The sequence below is a fragment of the Scardinius erythrophthalmus genome (genome assembly GCF_964197995.2).
Source record: "Scardinius erythrophthalmus genome assembly, chromosome: 22".
Taxonomy (NCBI): Eukaryota; Metazoa; Chordata; class Actinopteri; order Cypriniformes; family Leuciscidae; genus Scardinius; species Scardinius erythrophthalmus.
Window position 1 is genome coordinate 6,522,023 of NC_138242.1, and position 11,270 is coordinate 6,533,292.

General features: G+C 37.9%; 1 long non-coding RNA gene across 1 annotated transcript; it reads right to left on the reverse strand.

Annotated features, from left to right (window-relative positions):
* Positions 1-10,273: 10,273 nt before the first annotated feature.
* Positions 10,274-10,810, reverse strand: LOC308682396. The gene is made up of 3 exons (XR_014029140.1): positions 10,754-10,810; positions 10,456-10,499; positions 10,274-10,320 (listed from the first exon to the last, which is right to left on the reverse strand). It is a non-coding gene; the product is annotated as an uncharacterized lncRNA (long non-coding RNA).
* Between the last annotated feature and the right edge of the window lie 460 nt (positions 10,811-11,270).

Genomic DNA, 11,270 nt, shown 5'->3' on the forward strand with positions numbered 1-11,270 from the left:
TGACACTCTCATCATTGACCATATGCTATTTCAAAAAGGTAAGTTTTTAGCAAAAAACAGACATGATGGTAACGCATTCCACAATCTGGGAGCAGCCACTGAAAACGCACAATCACCCCTACTTTTCAGCTTTGATTTCGGAATACGTTGCTATCTCTGATTAGATGACCGGAGAGACATAACTGGATGATGATCTGTCAGTAAATCCGAAAGGTAAAGAGGGGCCAAACCTTTTAAAGATTTAAATACTAAGAGAAGAATTTTAAAATCAACACAGTATCGTACAGGCAACCAGTAAAAGGAGCGTAGCACGAGTAATATGGTCCTGTTTTTTAGCACATGTCAGAAGTCTTTCCGCTGCATTTTATACCATCTGAAAACGAGATAAGCTTAAACCTAACTTTTAACAGTTAAGGGGTTTTCCGTGTCCTGATACGCTAGTCATTTGTCAGTTGCGTCTTGCTTCTCCGTGTTCACAAGTTTTAGTCATTTCAATATAAAAGTCTTTCTCTACTGAATGACTCACTCATAAAGACAGTCTTTGCTGCATCTAATGGTGAAATAATGTAACTTCTGTTGCTGTTCACGGTCAGGGACTATTTTTTTATTTATTTTTTTTTTTGCGGAAAGAAGGGTTTTATTGATTTTACTTCATTTTATCTTTAACATTTGTACTGTGCGGTAATACATTTAAAATTTGTATTGTGCGGTACCCTTCAGCCGTGACTTATTAAAAATAATAAAATTTAAAATATATAAATAAAGGTGACTTGACTTAAGATTCTGTTCATCACTGACACAAACCTTGTAAACCTGCAAATCCAGTGGCTAGTTCTTCCATGGAAGCGCCCATTGTGGCTTATAAGCGTGACTTTTACTTTGCCATTTGGATTGGAGCTTGCTGTTTTGGGAAAGCTCTTGTAATTTTTGTGTGATGTATGCATCAGACACTCTGCAGGCATGATGCCTGAGGCTAGCAGTCACCAAATATAGACTCAATTGACCACAATTGAGAAAGGCAGCCACAAAACCCCCTTGAAAATCTAAATGACTTTGACAGGATCACACTCTTGAACATAGTAATAAGAGCGAAGGTCTCTCTCACTTTTTTTTTCTTGCACCAAAGAGATAGCATCGTCATTGGGCGAGGATAGGCATAATGAGATGAGCAGACTTTTCAGGGATGGAAATTCGCTTAGCTTAAAAAAGCGCTTAGCTAAATGAAGACCTGGGTCACGACTGTGCGAATAAATTTTGTCAGACCCTATATTTGTTTTCCTCTCTTTCCGCATTAATCCAATTAAACAAATGACCATCAAAAATTAAAGGGAATTCTGTAGTACCAAAAGTATCACATTAACCCTCAGGGAGGAGCATAGAAGATCAGAAAAATCATCCAATTTCAAGGGCAGAAAGGCAGATCAGAAACAAATAGAGCAGCAAACGTCCCTGTGTAGAGTTGGCCTTGAGGAAAGAGTGGGGCAGTGGAGCACTGCTGGAATGACAGCTTCTTCCAACCCCCCAAAGATGGGATGCTTTTCCCCACACCTGAGGCTTGTTCCGCTGCCAAGCTCATTCACAGGGACCAGATGGAACGCCTGGAATAAATGAATCGTTGGGGGGAGGGAGGGTTTTTCAAAGACCATGTTTAAATTTGCTACTCCTTGGTCCAAGTGGACCTAGTATGATTATAAGCAAAAATTAAAGCAAATATTTGTGGGGATCCTACTTAAAATATATGTAACCATGTTGTCACTGTTGGGAGGAAACCTCATTTCGTATTTTTTTTCAGAAATCATTACTATTGGTCACCCTTTACGTCTGTCTTTTGCAAATGAAAAGTATTAAAAAGAGCTTGTGACTAAACTACTTAACTCCATTGGATCCTCAAACAGTCAGTAAAACCTTATAATTCCACCCCGCCTCGCCTCTATTGTGAATGTTTGGACCTTCTGTGAATGTTTGGACCTTCTCTGCTTGTTTGCAATGCAAGGGTAAATAAAGAACTGGTTCTATGAATAAGTACAGTGTTTTCTTTACTCAAGAAACACTAAATATAAAGGCTAATGTTTTATGTATTTGATGAGCGGGGAATAGTGTCTTAGTCTGGCATTTGTCATCGAGCTTGACTTTCTTGAAAGAGGTGTAACTAAGAAGAAGTGTTAAGGGCTTGTGATTCTTTTTACACTACTCAAAACATTTACCTGTAATTATGACATTGTGGTTGTTAAAGGTGCAGTGTGTGATTTTTAGCGGCATCTAGTGGTGAGATTTGCGAATTGCAACTGGTCAATAACTGCGGCCTTTCCTTCAAATTGCAAACTCGAATGAGAAGCTACGGTGGCCGACGTAGGATCGGAAGATGTCGTCGTCTGAGTCAGCAGAGAGTAGCAAGTCAAGCAATGAGGTTTCTCTATATTATATTTTATATTAAATTATATTTTCTTAATTATTCAGTAAAATCACATGTTATTGCGATTGTTATTTTTACTTGTTTATCATTGTGTTAGTCTTTTATTCACTGACTTTACCATAGCTTGTTTCCATGGTAGTTAGTATAAGATTAGAGCATCAAAGCAACTAACTTAGGTAAGGGGAAATAGCTAACGTTACTATGTCCGAGGCGTCGTTCAGACAGCATGTTTTTCTCCACGTTTGCAGAGTCAGGGACAACCTGAGTTTTCTGCTTCGTCTTTTTCTGCTGCTTCTCATTCAAGTTAGTGACGAAACGCGCTCTGTAGCGCTGTTTGTTCGCTGTCGGTTACGGTAGAAACATGACGTCACAATATGTCGACCTTCATAGAAGGGGGTGGCCGCGGTTATGTAGATATAAATGACTATATCTAAGGTAATAAAAACTTAAAGGTTCATTAAGTAAGGTCTTTATACACCACTGAAAGCATAGTTATGGATCTTATATTGCATTTCTGTCAATAGATCCTCAGAAATATCACACATTGCACCTTTAATGTGTCTTATGAATACAATTCATCACTACGTAATTTAGCACTTTACATGTTAATGCACAGAATAAGTTGCAATGTGAAACAGACTTATGCTAGTAGTCTGAAGTGTGGCTACACACACAAGACTAGTGTTGGGGAGTTTATCTTATGAGTAGTGGTGTAGTGTGACCGTCCAAATGTGTTTTTAGAGTCTGAACTGAGGTAATAAAGAATTCTCTGTCTCTCATATGGATTGGAAAGCCGATTCATTAAGGTGAAATGCTTCATACGGACAATTAATATAAATGATTAAAGTTGTGCTATTTATCACTATGTAAATTAGGTTTTTTTTTTTCCCCAAATGGGGTTTGAGAGCCCTCGGGGTTTGGGAGGGAACTGCAAGAGGTCTGTGCATTGATGAAATGGCTAACTGTAAAATGAAAATAAACAAATGTGGCAGCAGCATTAATCGAAATAAAACTGAAATTGTGGTATAGCTTAGTGCCCTTATCAAATCAAAGGCTGCAAATTAATTAAGTAAACAGTCTGTGGTGTGTTTCACTGTGTTACACGTGAGCAGCTTACAGTTTTTCAGAATGCCTCGGTTCACATTAAATGCTGCTTCTCACCAGCTCCATCTCTGTGAACTTAACAAGCATTTTGGGAGCACAATGTGCACTAGGTTTACTTTATGTACATAACCGTATCATTTTCAAATTTGCTGGGGATAGTTACAGCATTTCACCCGTACTCCCCAAAAAATAAAAGCTTGCAGAATTTATAGAAATATTAGAATTATTGAATATTTTGAATAATTATTTTCCAAAACAAAACAAACTTTGATTGGTTGATTTGCATGTTGGGAGTCCAGACCTTCTGCTGCCATTCTGAAAGTCTGGCTACGCTACACTATCTGAACATTAACCAACATGATAGGCTATATTTCTCCTTAAATTATTTACTTTTAAGGCCCTTTCACACCGGATGCGTAACGAAAAAGCGAATAGTTCGTGTGCGAATAGTTCGCGTCAAAACCCATCACATGAGCCGCGTAAACACGGTCTCTATCTCTATCTTTGACGATTAGCTTTCTATCCCAAATGTAGTTTAGCCTGCTAGCCTACACAGCACAGGACTATACAACAACTAAAACTATCACACAACATACTCACAGTCGTGATAACCGAGTTGGTTGGCAATGCTACGCCACACAATCATTGTCCTTGTAGTATATGATTGGCTGAAGTCTTTTCTGTCGCCGTAAAAGAAAAGAAAAAAACGACATCGAAACGAAAAAAAAAATGTCGTTTTTTCGCCGCAGCACATTCACGTTCAGTATGAAAGCACTCATTACACAAACAGCTGATCAAAAAATAAAACCATTGCGCGAATTATTCGTGCGTAAAAATCGCGTCCAGTGTGAAAGGGCCTTTACAAAGCAGTTTGACTTAACTACAGTTTCAAAGCACTTTCCTCAATAAGACTAAGATTTTTTATTAAATATTATTTTTATGTTTTTATTTTTTTTAAGCTTACATTTTACATTTCTGAGCCTTTTGTGAAAAGACTAATAAATCAGGATCTTCCAAACAATATCTGAGAATCTTAAAGTACTTCAAATGGACAGGACCTCCCTCCTCAACTGTGTTTGGGCTTAATCCCCCGAAAACCCTGATCAAATGAAGCCTTTTAAACTGTCTGACATTTGCCATTTCTTTGGTGGTCTGCTTGTGTCCGTTTATATAAAATAAAGTTTGTGTAAACTACAGGGAAGATATACATCTCCTAGCTTTATGTATTTCCCTCAGTCCATTTGGATTAGATAGAGATGATTCTCTTTTATCTCCCAGAATCTCTTTATACATCATTTCAAATACAGCTTTCTCTATAGCGTGTCTGTTATTTTTTGCATGTGTTATCCATGTCGGTGTATTCTCAACACACTAATGAATCACACCTACCCCCATTAACCTCCCAGGAAAATGAAAGCACATTGCTCCTCATGACAGGCGTTATGACATTGTGTATACAAGCTGAGATAAGTGTCTGGTCCGGTACTGTAGGTGTTTCATTTAAAAATACCCATAAAACACAAAGGCGAGCTAATGGGCAGAAGGGGCGTAATGCACCCTGATAATATTAACCCTGGACAGAGAGAAAACGATGACTTTACACACGCCTGCAGGTAATTATCATTTCATCAGATGGAATATTTTCATTCATCTCCATAATTACAAAAAAAAAAAATCCAGAATTGATGCAGAATTAATAATTAGTGACAACTTTGCATAATGATAGTGGCAATGTTTTAGGTGGGCATCTGCTGATATTTCTAATCAGACAATTAAATGGGAAAATTGCCAGATAATAACAAATAACAAACAGACTATAATGAAATATAATCAAGGGAAGGAGGTTTTTCTGTTGTGGCCTCCGCTTCACTGGGTTGCCGTTGATTATGCATTTACGTATCATTTGTTGTAATACATTTGTTGAGTCAAAATGTTATTAGTTTTCATTGTAGCAGGAACAACAGTTTTTAAACAAATTTAGTTACTTTAAGCTAAAGTTTATCACTTGTGTCCCAGTAGTGCCTCCAAATTACAAAAAGTATTGTTTTGAAACAATTCGTTTCTAAGGATGCTGATTTTTTTTTAAGGCACCTCTCAGACTCAGGGATGGTGAACGGGAACGTGGTTTGTGTAACATTAACAATACATTATTACCCATTTAATAACGTGAACACGTCCACTCCGAGACTGGTCCAGTGGTCGGGATGTTACTGGCCGATAGGGTCCATGGTGGATCAGGCACCATCTCTATCAATAGCCCATTTATTCATTTGTTTCACTGTGCATAATGCATTCTGATTACCCTCTCTGGTAGAGTAGCATGCAGTGCTACATTTGAATTTAGCCATGTGAAGCAACATAATTGCTGCCTCCTTTTGGGGAGGCACACTTCTGATGCCTTAAATGCTGTATATGGTAGCAGCTCTCTGGGTTTTGGTTTGGTTTATATATATATATGCCCTGTGTTTTTTTTTTTATTTTATTTTTTTATCTTCCAACAGTTCCTCACTTCTGCAGTCAGTTTCCTCCCCTGGCAGTCTCAGCGCTCAGACAGCAACAGCTCTGCGTTTGACCTTGAGGTTCATAACAAATGGCTGATCTAGCATGGTGGATCTGCCGTTTTTTCAACTTCTCTTTCTGCTCAAATATGCAGCGTTAACTTAGAGACTCTTTCTGGGGGATTCAATGACAAACAGATACTCTTTTATAAGAAATATTGGTGATAATGTGTTGCATGTCGGAGGAGGTGAGAGAGTTGTGTTGTTAAGTTGTATGCACTTTCCCACATGTTTCCCTTTAGGCAACATGTATGTAACTCAAAACATAGCATTTACCACAATATTAAGAATGGAAGATACTTGCTCCAGTCGATGGCAAAATATCTGATAACTTTAAATAATCCAAACATTCCTGATGTCAAGTAAATTCACTATGCGCACCATCCGATTCGCATTTCCAATGCTTCCCAATCCTTCTAAGCCAAGAACTTGCAATCAGATTAAAATATTAAGAATATAAAAGTCGAGTTAGATTTTACTATGAGACATTGCCAAACAAATTCCCTCCAGGACTTTCCCAGCTCATTTTCCCACTTCTAGAAAACATTTTAATATTGCATGTCCCCAGCTAGCTAGCATCACAATGATTGATGAAGCAAATAATGTCATGAGGCTCAAGGAAGTTAACTTTGAAACTGAAGTGAGACGCAGTCACTCATGGAGACAAATATACCTGCAGCATCTTTAACAGTGCTGTTTCTGTCACTGCGAAGCATGCAGTCCTTATCTGCTTGCTAATTGGTTATGTTTGACATGGATTTATTCTGCTTCCCTTATTTGATGGGATTAGCTCACTACCCTCCAGCGCATTCACAAATTCTCAACCCTTCTCTCACATTTCTCTACATTGCTTTTTTATTTAACATCAGTGAATCTGCTAGTTACTAAGTCAATATCTAGCATTACATTTACAAGGTTGTTCGTTAAATAAGGCTGGACATTATGGATGGTCATTAAACAGCAGACTAGGTGACTTATTTCCCAAGCCAGTGTCAAACGTACACTCTGCAGTTAAATTCGATTGTCAGTTCACCTTGTAGTGCTTAATCCTTTTCTGTACACACACAGTTCAGTAATTTATGGGAGTGACAACAGCATTCTACAACCGAATTAACTCCCGATAAATGCATGTATTGACAACTGCATTTCGCAAAACTCTATGCTGTGTGTATGTAACCGAACTGAACAACTAGTTGTTAATAACGTATTTAAATGAGCATCAGAGATGTGTCTCTCTTAAGTATGCAGACATGGCAACATTTCAAGCGCGCGCTCTGTGAAGCAGCCTTACAAACAAACAAAACATGACACCTCTGTAATTGATGGTTTAGTTAAAATTGCAGAACATTATTAGACCTGGTAAACCCAGCCCGATCTGCCGGCGATTTGATTTCGCCCTGCAGCTCAGGCTGGAAACCTGTACATTTTTCTATCCTGCTTCTGTTACAAATCTGCGGGGACCAATCACAAACTGGCTTATCCACTTGGCGCTATTGGCGAGTTTAACACGATGACGATAGAGAAGCACGACCGTCAATCCAATTCCTTTTAACCTCTCGACGATGCTCAATGGCTTCTTTAGTTTAGCAAACAAATCGCTCGAGTGGGTGTAAATACCACTCACTTTCATGTTTTTTTTGCACAACCTGCAAAAATCGCTCGATGCCATTGCTACTTCTGCAAACCGCTGATCAATGCTACAAACCAACACGTTTGTTGACACGTTTCCTGCCTGAAGTTTTCGCGTCGCTCTGCAAAGTACGTCACCCGGATCGTTGGTCTGATTGGTTGAAGGACTGTCCAATTGCATACAGAGTCATTTGAAAAATGCCCGTTGATCACGCCTCTTGTGCAGTAGAAAATACAGAGACTCCCCAGACTAATGTTCAATCTTAAAAAGATTGAGCTTGGTCTGGTGAAAGCCAGACTAGAACATTATGAGTCTTTGGTCACTATAATTTTTCTTTTGGCAAAAATAGCGGACACCAAATGCCGGGACGCCAGAACTTTGCTATAGTTACCATGCTGTCAATTATCGCTATTTGATAAGTGAGTCATGTTCCACACACACACATAATGATCATTTAGGGGATTCACTCCCATATTTAAATGCGGTTGTCACCCCTGAAACTTCAGTGTGTACATGGCCAAATTGTAGTAGCAGTAATACTTCTACTAATTATAAGAATAAGAATAATTTGACTCTCTTCAACTTCTTTTCTAAAAAAAAAAAAGGGAATGAAAAGTAGCTTTGGCAAAAATCAATGTGAATGCAAAGATAACAATTCTAAACATGAACACAAGGGGGTAACTGTTTTTACTGGCAGCAGAACATAGGCAAACGCTTTGGATGAGAACTGTTTTAGTGTGATAGTTGGTATTTTTGTTCTTTAATCCTCAATATCTTGGCAGCAGAAACATGAGGTGTTAAATGTTTACTATAATGCAGTACAAATTGGAGCTGCAATATTTGTCAAAAAATAATCACAATAGTATTGTTTGTTCCAAGCCGTGCAGTCCATTCTCATCCCGGGAAATAAATCACAGAGCATTACAAGACAGTAGACATGCGTGTTAGAAAATGTCAAGCCACTAACCAACCAGAACATGATGTATTACAGCCTCATTCTCCCAGAATACTCAAAGTCTGGTCTTCTGCTTTGGAGAGCAAACTGAATCTCAGAGAAATGTCATAGAGAATCTGCCCTGCTGACCGGAGACTAAACCAGACAAAAACATGCACCCCTGCTGTCTCTGGCCATTTCAATGCAGGGTCTTCATCTAATACACTGTGGCAAAATCTGCACTTTGGTCCACTTTTACATGGCCACTGGCCAGCTATCTCTAAACCTATGGAGGTGATTTCAAAAACCACTGAGTGTTTTTTTCCACCAAAGCCCCCTGTGGAGCTACAGAATAATGCTGTAATATACAGCATGTAGAGTCCCAGGGCAAACACAAACCGACAGGACCCTGATTTGTTGTTCTAGTCTTGTTGAGGCTTTCAGCCTTGATCTGTCTCAGAGTTTTATCAGTAACAAAAGCTCTTTGGCTGAGAAACCGCATACTTACTGAGTAGGTACTTAATTTCTATAAGTACTTACTTAACGAGCGCTAAAAGAGTAGGTACTTTATAGCCTGATCTCGTTAAGTATGAATGCGAGCCGTACATCATCCGCCATGTTGACGTTATCACAAGCGCAACAACTTAAAAGATATGAGCGACAGGTTTAAATCTTCTATCTGTAAATATCTTGATATTGACGAAACTTGCTCATTTTGTAGTCTTGAAGAAACAGCTGCCCATTTATTTTGTGATTGTAGTATAACCAATAAATTATGGGTTGATTTAAGTTCTTATATTTTTAACCCACCAATGTGACCGACAGTTTTATACTTAAAGATATATTTTTTTATTACGAAACTCCCAAATCGTCATCTCTTGAATATGTTGTTAAATTTCTTTATTTTATATGCAAAAATGTTCGCCCACAAACAAAAGTCAATTAAATCTCCATTGTTTTCCTCTTTTGCTTGTTGAATTTATCTCTCATTTTATCCCTCAGGCTTATAAATAGCAAACAAAAAATGCATTTTATTTATGTATTATGATGAATTATTCAAATATATTTATCCTCGTCATTGTGCTTTTTTCCCGTGTATATAATCTTATATTATGATGTACGCAAACCCATAGTTTTTGATGGTTTTTTTTTGTTTTGTTTTTTTTTTCATTATGATTGTTCATTGTCGAAAGATACAACCATGGTATCTTTCCCTGATCTTTTTGTAATTATTAAGTTTTGCAATATCAAAATGATATGAGCGACAGGCGCACTAACTTCAGTAACTCGACAGCCCTATGTAGAGCCCTATGTTTTTTTTTTTTTGTTTTTTTTTATGGTTGTTGCTTGCTGCGCTGTGCTTCACAATCTGAGACAATAAGGGCCGGTGGAGTGATGGAGGGTCTCATCCATGGCACCATTTCCAGGATTCAGCTCTGGGCTCCTCATACTCAGACAGTGTTGATGATATAACAGTCTGCAGAAATTTCAGAATCCTACAAAAATGCACAAAAAATAATAATGAACAGACATGTTAACAGCACAATGTCATTATGTACATAATGTATTACAAGTAACAAAATTATATTACTTTTTATTTTTATTTCAGGCTTTCCTTTTTTCCCCCCACAAATGCCGCCATCACCCTGCCTTGCATCCTCTGCTCCACCACACAAACGCTCTGCAGCAATTGCAAAGAAATCAAGAATCAGAAAATTGCTGTAATAACTCTGTGTGAAATTACAATAATTAAAATAAACTACAACTTAAGATTTAAATATATTTGTTTTTAAATTAATTTCTGTAGTATACTCACTCAAAGCCTTCATGAGCCACTCTCCACAGATAAACAATCTGTTCCTGTAACATCCAGACAAGATTCAAGTTACCTCTGTGTTTTATGAGCTCAATAAACATTTACATATTGAGGTCGATGCTGATGTGTTAACTTACTTTTTATGCAACATAAATGTTCCTCAATTTATCAACAGCAATGGACAAATAAAATAGATAACGTATGTTTAGTTACTTTATGTAGAGTTGTTTATCATGTAATATAAGCAGTGTTGACAACAGTAAATTCTCCTACACAATAGGACACGTACATCACTCACTCAGATATCTATTTCATGTTGTGATGTGCTCATCTGCGATACTTATCGACGATGTTCCTGTCAGATGTTAAAAGACATTTAAAATAAGCGTCTTTAAGATGTATATGGTTAATGTAAATCCAATTTAGAGACATACGTGTGCTTACTGGAGCTCCCCTGTTAGCTATACATAATAAAACGTGTTTTTACAGTAAAATCACAACTATACTATTTTGTCGTCGTAGTTCATCACATGCGATTTTAACACAAGGAGCCGTGTTTACTCACATTTGAAAACACCCGCGTCGCTGATCTCCGCTATGTTTGATGACGTATCCTCTCCCTTGGCCTCCTGGGACAGAAAAACATCGATCTACAAGCTCTTCAGAATCTGAACTGAAGCAGTAAGCCATCCGGGAACATCTCGCCTACTCTTTTATGAGTACTGAGGTTTCGGACATACAACTCCTTTCACGTACTCTTTTCTCCTACTATATAGTAGGAAAGTAGGAATATTCGGATGCACTATTAGTATACG